Source organism: Puntigrus tetrazona, unplaced genomic scaffold (assembly GCF_018831695.1).
Source record: "Puntigrus tetrazona isolate hp1 unplaced genomic scaffold, ASM1883169v1 S000001180, whole genome shotgun sequence".
NCBI lineage: Eukaryota > Metazoa > Chordata > Actinopteri > Cypriniformes > Cyprinidae > Puntigrus > Puntigrus tetrazona.
The window spans coordinates 21,519-31,259 of record NW_025048766.1 but is presented as its reverse complement, the minus strand read 5'-3'; the positions used below and the strand labels follow the sequence as shown (position 1 = coordinate 31,259).

The window sequence follows — 9,741 nt, the reverse complement described above, 5'->3', positions numbered from 1 at the left end:
TTTTAAGAGGAGACACACACATAGTAGCGAACGCACACCTTGAAAAAAAACACACCCAGAGTTGTGAGAAGGCACACTGCTACTTAAGTATACATAAGCTAAAGTGTATCAATATTGTACTCAAGTTTACTTAATGTATATCTATACTGTTCCTTCTAGCTGCACATTAGTTTGATTTAACCCATACACCTTAAAATAAAGTGTTACTGAAAGGAGACACAGAAATAAACAGTATCACATTAAGAAAATGTATTTGTTGCATTACAGAGAACAATATTTTTATATAAGTCCAAAACCTAAATTAGTAATGTTTTTGTATAGCTTTAGGTAAACCAAAATTATGTGATCTAATTATTTTAAACAAGATTCAGAATTGTTATTTAGAAGGGATTGGGAGACTTTTCAGTTGTTTTTATTACCCAGATGGTTCTGACATTTACATGAGGAAAAATGACCTGCAAGTTGAGGCTTTTGTTATGGACACTTATATGAATTTTATTTGGTATAAGAATCAATCAAGACACCAAAATAACTCATGTTCAGAAAAAGAAAGCATTGACCAGTTCACATCTTCTCAACTGCACTGATACCCAGAATATCAAAACCTTTGGCCATCACTGCTGCAGTGGCTTCACAGAGGAGCATCCGCCACATGTTGACTTTCACCACTTCACCTGAGAAAATTGATGCATAGCATGAGTTAACTGGTCCATTTGCAAAGAAACAGGATAATTTCAATCAAATTCACAATATTCATAGCCATTAAAGTTAGTATAATTTAGTGATTTTGTTCTCTCAGTTCAATGCGAGATGCATAAATAACCCATTAAATACTGTGGACATTAGTGCTAGGTTCACCTAAATAGAATCCATGTCGAGCCAAGTTAGAGTTCAAAATGGGCAGAGTCGGACAAAAGTTCGAGTCCCAAACAGCTGAGTCCAACAAAACTAAAATCATTTACTAGTAACTTAACATTGTTTTAACTTTTACAACTAGGAAAACGCAATGTCTATTTTAAATGTAAAAGCAAACATATGTAGCATCTTGTCATTTTGATTTTAGATGAATAATTTGCATCCTACTTTGCTTAGCCAAGCTAAATTCATTTAACAGAAATTATAGCTGAATTGATTTATATATTGTGACATATTTCAGCGTAAAAAATAAGTAATCTTCACTGTATACATTACATAGGCCTGTAGATGATTCTTATTAAAGTTAATAAGTGATTCAGTCATTTATGATGCTGTCGGCGGGTGCAGGTTGACATCTGATGCACAGATCAAATATTGTAAAAGATTTGTATTTCTCCCAACTGTTTCACTTACATTCACATCACATTCGACATTCGATTTGTTTTCTTTATTTGTAAATACACAATAGTTTTTATTGTGACTGTACACAAATATTTTATAAGGGGAAAAAAATGTAGTGATCCATAAATGACATTTCCATTAGCTATATCGGTAAAAAAAATTGAAGCAAAGTGGTTGTTTATGCATTTTCAGGTAGTTTAAAAGAAAAATTTGTTTAATGGTGGTCTTACATAATTTAAATTTTATTCACATACATTTTCTTGACTTAAAATGTTTCTATGAAATCTTGATGATCCTAGCTGAAGCATTTTCTTTTTGGGAGAATTTATCGTTATAATTAAATTATTATAATTTTTTGATTGATTTTCTATCACCATAGTCCTTAAGCATAAAAAAATTAATCCCATGTAAATGCAGGATGCAGATGCAGGGATTCAAATCGAAAAAATTCAAGATTTGTGTGGGCGAATTATCTTTTTTAAAACCCTTTTGCCCCCAATTACATTAAAATTAACCATACAATCTACAATATAAGTTATAAAAATCCAAAAAAAAAAACACTTTTCAAAAATGATGCTTTAGTGCAATATTGACACAAAATATAATTTTTTTCATTTACTTTTTATTATTTAAAACAGAATGTGTGTTCAGGAATGTTTAAAAATCATGTTATTATCTCTGTTGATAAGATCAGTGTGCACTGTAATTTATCTTTATCCTTTATCCGTCTTGATTATACTGTGTTGTAAATAAATAAAAAAAGATATATATTATTTTTATTGTTGCATTTTATCTAGTCACATTCTTTCATGCCTGCCTCAAAGTCACAGTCAAATTGATGGACCAATAGGAAAGGACTTGTATCATTTTACTTTTTTAAAAGTAATATTTATATTTCTTGATGAATTTATGCCTTAATTTTAGGTTGTAATATACCTTTTTAATAAATACCTTTTTAAAGTAATGTCTAATAATTTATTTTATTTTTAATTTATAAATTTGCATTTTTTAATGCATTTTAAATTTCATGTACAATAAAATTCATTAAATGGGTTTAGTTTTAACTGTATTTAATATATGCAGTTTTTTTACTACAAATTAGTAATTTTTTTAAGAGACCTCACCTTATCTTATTTTCTCTTGTATAACTAATATTGTCTTAAAGAAAGATTAATTCTTAACAGCTTACTTAATTAGTTGATGTAATAATCTGCAGAATACTCTATTAGTAAAATATTTGATAGCCACAACCCCCGAGCAACAACAAAAAAAAGCTTACTTTGAGGTCAAAATGTGCACAGGTTGGCAGGTTTGTTTTTTATCCATTAAGTATTTATAACCATTCATTTTCTGGGTAATGAGCATGTTTTTATTTATTCACTAAAGAGACCCACCTGTCTTCCGGTCCTTTTCTACACAGTAACAGCTGTCGTAGAACTCTGTGAAAGTAGTTGCCAGCTCAGAGGTAGTCACACAATGTGTGAAGCAACAGGTCATCTGTAATCTTTTGCAGAATCTCAGGGAAGCGCAAGATGCACTTGCCCAGTTTCCACTCTTTCTCATGGTCCAGTAGGACCTCTGTGGTCTCGGCTGCTGTGCGCAAGGTGGCCTCCTGAATGTTAGCAAGTCTAGATATAGACCTAGAGAAAAATGGAAGAAGGGTGTTATTGTACATATTATGAATCTCATTTCTGCATGGTTAAACTAGACACTATTTAGCTAAAAATCAAATTGAGATTAGTGACAACAAATCTTGAATAAGAAATGTTAGTATTATGCATTTAAATAATTAGCATTATTTTATTTAGTTCTTTAGTGTCTTTTTTCTTAGTTTTAGTGTTTTTGAGCTTCGAAAGCTAATGTGCTTACTATATGCCATATCATTGCTAAATTTATTTGCTTTAATTTTTAATTGTATTTGATGCCATGAAACTGTATATTAGTTTCAGTTTTATTTCCATTAACAAAAATATTTTAACTTTATCAAAGATAATTATACTGAAATATGCAAATGCAATTTCAGAGGTAAAGTGGATTAAAAATGTTTTCAGTAATTAATTTAAATTATTAAATACATTTTTCATCTAAAGAGTTTTAAGCTTTTATTATACAGTTTTGTTGTGAATCTTGACATCTATGGTACTGTATTGGAAAAAGCAAATAGAAGTTTCTTTAGATTTTTTTCTTTTGTTTTCAAATAAATTAATGGGTTTAGAAGAACAATGATGACATCATAATTCTAATTTCAAAGCAAAATTCCTTTGAATAGTCCAGTATTGAACTCATTAGCATTAGCTAAAATAACAGTAAATGAGTTTACAGTAAATCTGATAGTTGAAGAGTCATTTTAAAACAATTTGGAACCAGTTAACATGCCATCCAACTAGCATAAATCAATAAGCTTGGGCACAGTCCACTTTGGAGAGATATTTCTCAGAAACCGAGAAACTGTGAGTATCAAAAATCTGTTTATTCATTTCTGTGCGGATCGGTCCAAAGATCATTTGATCAGATTTTGGACATTGTTAGAATAGGGATAGCTCAGGGAATTAAATTATATTAAAACAAATGCCATTTGGACAACGTTTACAAAAGCTATAAATGTTAAATATAAGAATAATGTCCCTGGAACACTACGTGGCGCAATCTTCAAACATTTGGGGTAATTCCTATTGATTTATGTGTCGTCGAATGGTTCAAAAAAGACATTGCATTTTTTGACAAATTTTAAAATGGCGGACATGTGATTTGGCTGATCCTGAAATAACTGACATCCACTTATTTGGCACCAAGATCATAATTCTCTGACCAACTGTTCGAAAACTACAAGAAAAAATGTGCATTTTTGTATCTAACAACCCATAGATGATGCTGTTTCCAAGTTTGGTATGGGCCCTCAGTTCATGATATTGATCAAATTTGCTTCGATTGTTCAAAAGTTATGATGTCATGAATTTAAAAAGAAGTCAACCCAAAAATGATTTAGAGGCTGTATCTTGGCTGAACTTTGATCAATGAAAAATAAAAAAATCTGTTCAGTCATTTTTTTGAAGCTCAGTCTAAAGATCATCTGAGCCAATTTTCAGAAGAATTAGATCAGTTTTGAAGGATTAGCGACAAAAAGATGGGTGGAGTCTTAATATAAAATAATGGATGTGATCAGCATAAAAAGATTAATAATTTTACCAGAATAAAGGCTACAGTCCATTCTGAGGTTGGCCCCTAATAATAATTACAATAATATTAATGATAATAATACCTTAATAGCTAAATGTCTCTATGCAACATGTAGGCCTACAAACACTCACACACACACACACACACACACACACACACACACACACATATATATGTTCAACTACACTGATATTCTCTAGTAAAAAAAAAAAACTCCTTGACTACTGATGATGCTTATTTGTTTATCCATGGAAAGAAGCTGCAAACACTTAAATTTCATGCATCGTTTATATGATTCACTTTTTTAACAGTTTTCAGGAAGGACTCAAAAGTCTGTCCATATATCTGTTGTTAGATCAGTGTGCTTAAAAATGAGTCTTTGACCTTCCCTATGTATGTTTTAATTACAGGGTGTTCTGGAAAAAAATACAAATAATTTTAAAAACCTTTTTATCTCACATTCCCTTTATCACTCAGGTGAGAATTACTGTATATTAAATTTTCCATAACATTTAAAACAACATGACATAAAAGTGGAATGAGTGTTAACACCATGATCTTTGAATCTAATAATGTTTGGCACAAAGGTGTGTTACTGTTCAACTCTTTATTTTTAAGATTAGTATTTTAAATTATGTGTCCCTGTGTATGTTTTTATTATTATACTGTTTTATAGGCTAAATCATTTCCCTTCATATTGATGGCAAATTATGGGAAGCCCTTTGTCTCTCAGGTGTGAATCACCAAACATCCATGGCCATTGTCAATCCCTAGCATGTGAGCCTTTCATCACAAAAAACAATGTGTTCTCACAAGTACAGAGGGTGATTTTCACAACATTTTATAGCAAAACTTTAGTTTACCACATCCAATTCTCAAATGTCTTGTAAACAAAAATTCTGTGTGTTTTATGGCCTTATTTCACTGAATTACTGTGTGAATTATGGAGTGAATAAAGTGTTATTAGACTAGAGTATGGCACGAAATACAAGTTTTAGTTGAGAGGTATTATTTCCTCAAGAAAAACTTATGCGTTTGGATGCATATCCAAATTAATCAAATCAATAAATTTGAATACAATCAGTTTGTGAATCATAATGTAATCAAATTGTAAAATTTCAAGGTATGTATTATGCATTGCGCATGAGGTATATTGTTTGTGTATTTGTTTCTTTTCCTTTTTGGTTTTGATATTTTTGTTTAAACTAACATCTTTCATATTTTGAAATGTGGATGAAGATTTCACCTGATGCGTGTAAAGGCATAGAGAAGATAGGCTGCAGTGTTTCCCCTGTCATCCAGCATTTTGTCGAATGAAAAAACATAGTCATTGATGCGGTTATGTGAAAGGTCTGCATATTTAATGCATCCAAAAGCCACAGCACGCTGAGCCTTCACCAGCTCCTCCGGGGTGAGAACCTACAACACAGTTTCAAAAAGTTGTGAGGTTAGAACAGGCAAGTCAATTTGCCACCCTTACAAAAACAAGTTACTAAATATGTCCTGATTACCCAAGGAGGAAAACATTAGCTAATCTTAAGACAAGCTAAATTTTGCAGGTAAAAAGAAACTTTTTTTTTCCCCCAATAGTGTAGCTATGAATGAAGCACTACACACGTCACTTATAAACCAAGCAGCTTTAAAAATCTGCTTGACAACTTGAACATGAGACATTTGTGCAGTGAATGAAACTCCAGATCACACTGATTCCTACTGAAATGATGACTTCACCTATCAAATTTCACAGAGGTAAATGCAATGTTTTCACTAAATTCATTCTGCCATAGTGAGCTGCCACACTAAACTTCATCCCTGCCATGGCTGCAGTTTCTCAGTGAAATCATGAGTACATTATATTGGACAATTAGTGGAGTGCACAAAGCAGAACTTGAATTTTGGCATTAGATTGTCAATATTGTGCATAAATCTACTCATTCTTGCAGGTTCCGCACTTATAATGTGCTGACAGATGATGGAATGCTTTGTGCTTTAGAGTCATGGCAATTAATAGGGTGCTTTCACATTTCAATTGCCAAAAATAGTTTTCCTAACTTATTTATTCCAAGTTAAACTGTGCTTTAATGGGTTGATAAGTTATAGGTATATTTTAAAAATGTTAAATAAAATGTTAAATAGTGAATTTTTTCTTTAAAAGATAGAAAAACAAAAACATGTGAATTTTTATTTATTTAATGGTGAAAAAATAAATGGGGGAAATCACGAAACTCGTATTCGTTGTAGTGTTTCATTTTGTTAGGCTCCGGCCAAGCATTTTAATTTCGGTGCATTCCTACTAAAGAATGCTGCAGGCAAACAGATATGAGCCATGCAGCTTTCTGCTTGCAGCACATCAGTCACACTTGTCAGGAAAGTGAATAAAACACATTTTTTATCAAATTATATGTAATTAACAGTGGTTAACGATTTGGTATGATTGCATTTACATCTGCAGAGAACCTTACCAGAGTTCATATAAACTGTACCCCAGACCACCCTTTTTTTTAAGCAGACTAGGGTATGGTTTGCTGGTGCGCACCTGAGTTCAGAAGACAGTGTTCAAATTATTCAAATTAATGAACTATATGTGCTATTAAGTAAATGTAAACTGTTGAAAAGCAAAATATGTGCAAGACAGTATATTAGATCCATGAATGAGGTCTTAAAGACACAGCAGTCTATATAAAACCTGCTGCTGTCTGTCATTACTAGGATTTGGTATTGAAAACTGGTAAAATGTGTGCATTTGCGATTTAGCTTAATGATTTCCGTGTTCTCATTTTATGTGATTTTAAAACAATTGTATTGCAGGAATGGAAAGAACATGTACAATGTTTGCATGCAGTGCACAAATCTGAAGCGCAAGAGAAAACACAGAAAACAGAAGTCTTAGTGCGGGTTCATGATTTGTGTTCATTCTTTAACCGTTCAACCGCTTTTTTTTTTGTTACAAGTCTTACAAGTGTTCTGTAGGCTGCTGGTTTTTGCTCAAGTCATTTAGCTGCAACAGAATGCTTTGCAAAAGACAAATTAAATGTTTCAAAAAATTCATGTTTCCATTAATTTTTTTTTAATATTAAACTGTGCATGCATGTAATATAATTTTTAGTTGAGGTCTTCATCAACTAAAACAATGATTTAACCCGTCAGTTAATTAGTAGAGACATTAAGTGGTCAGAAAAGGTAAAGAGAGTTGAGAAAAACAAAATGCGTCTTAGATCTGCGTCACAACCCAACCTTTATATCTGTTATGGCACTCAATGTATTTATTTCATTATACTTTATATATAAAGTATAACTTTATATGAGTCAATGCCTGTATATATTGCTATTTTTGGTTATCTGATAATCTCATTTAAGTAAACTGATTACACTAATAATATGCCTTTTTTCAGATATAAGTCTTAGAGCAGCTTGAATGCATATTCTTTGGTTGTAATTATTTAGATTATTGTTTGCAATTTTTTAAATTATAAATTATAAATTAATTGTATGTGTGCCATTAATGGAATCTAAATGTCAAAACACTTGCTTTGACTGTGTCTAAAACAACAATTGTATTTTTCTAACTGCTTTACTGTCAGAAGCTTTTTGCACTATTTGTGAGACAGTAATCAAGTGCATTAGGCATTTGGAGGTTCTTCATTTCTGAGAGCAAAGCAGTAATTGGTACAGCTGGCCCTGGTCAAATCTGACATCTACTGATCTCTTCTGAACCAAGTACTCAGGCATACAAAGGGGTTGGATGGAGGCTTTCAGCGTGACACAAAAAGCGCTTAATTTCATCAGAGTTTGAGGGGCTCACCTTATCTCTCCCCTTCTCTTTCAGTTTGTCCATGGATCTTTTCAGACCCTCTTCAAGAAGGTCCATTAGACGAACTGTGTCCCCTGAACGAGTCTTAAACTTTTTCCTGGGATAAAAATTTAATATAAATACATACAGATCATTATTCATTACAATATTTTCATCACAGAATAAATATTATGCATAGTTTTTTTTTCTTCAATAAGATATTAATATTTTATTATATCTAGTCAAGTTTTCTTCTTTGAAACAATGTGCAAGTTTAACATTAATATTTATTATTACACTATATTTAAGTATTACATTTATGCATGTATGTACACTATATTGCCAAAAGTACACCCATCCAAATGATCAGAATCAGGTGTTCCTAACACTTCCATGGCCACAGGTGTAGAAAATGAAGCACCTAGACATGCAGACTGTTTTTACAAACATTTGTGAAAGAATGGGTCACTCTCAGGAACTTCAGCACGAAACTGTGATATGATGCCACTTGTGCAACAAATCCAGTAGTGAAATTTACTCACTCCTAAATATTCCATAGTCAACTGTCAGCTGTATTGGTAGTGTTTGGAACGTGGTAGTGTTTGGGAACGACAGCAACCCATGCTGAGGCGCATAGTCCGAAGAGGTCGCCAACAAAAATCAGCACTGCACAACTATTTTTAACATTGACTATTCGTTCGCATGTAAATCTAATGTGATTATTTCCAATAATCAGAATAAGGACTTCATCGCAATATGATGCTTACATGTTGAGACTAAAGATATTCATTCCTGTTTAAATGCAGTTTCTATACTCTTAGAATTCTCTAAGAATTGTGGTTAATTTCTTACTGCCATCCTCACATATCACACTGCACAGGACAAATTATGGACTGATAAAAATAGCAGGTGTGTTATGCATTTTCTTCTTTGCGGCAATTTTCACATAGTTCAGACTTGAATATATAGAGAAAATTACAGATTATGATTAGGCTATCCTAATAGGTTATCTTTTTTTTTGTTGTTAAGTGGAGACCATCTCTGCATTTAATAAGAAATTTGTCACTCTCGTCATTATACATCCCTGTCATTGTACTCTTCTACATTATACTGTACAGTGCTTTGATGCAACCTGTGTTGTTAAAAGCGCTATATAAATAAAAATGATAGATTGATTGATTGATTAATATAGCTTTCTATAGATATATTTATCATGTCTATTATTAATTAGTTTCGGTTAATTTTTGAGAAGTGCTCCTCTAGAAGTAGACCCTTTACAGTTTTCAGTGATATAGTATTATTCTGTCTTTTATCAGCAAAATATGACAGCATAGGCTATGTTGTTTCCACTGAAAAAAATGCAAGTGTGCTGGTGCCTCTACATCCTGCAGAGTACTTCCTTATTTTGCTGAGTTTGGTGTGTCCCTGGTTAATCATATTTTGGTGACCAATGAACA

At 32.2% G+C, this 9,741-nt stretch overlaps 1 pseudogene; it reads right to left on the bottom strand.

Annotated features, from left to right (window-relative positions):
• Positions 1-469: 469 nt before the first annotated feature.
• The window catches only part of LOC122341247, a 28,464-nt pseudogene continuing 19,192 nt past the window's right edge, over positions 470-9,741 (bottom strand).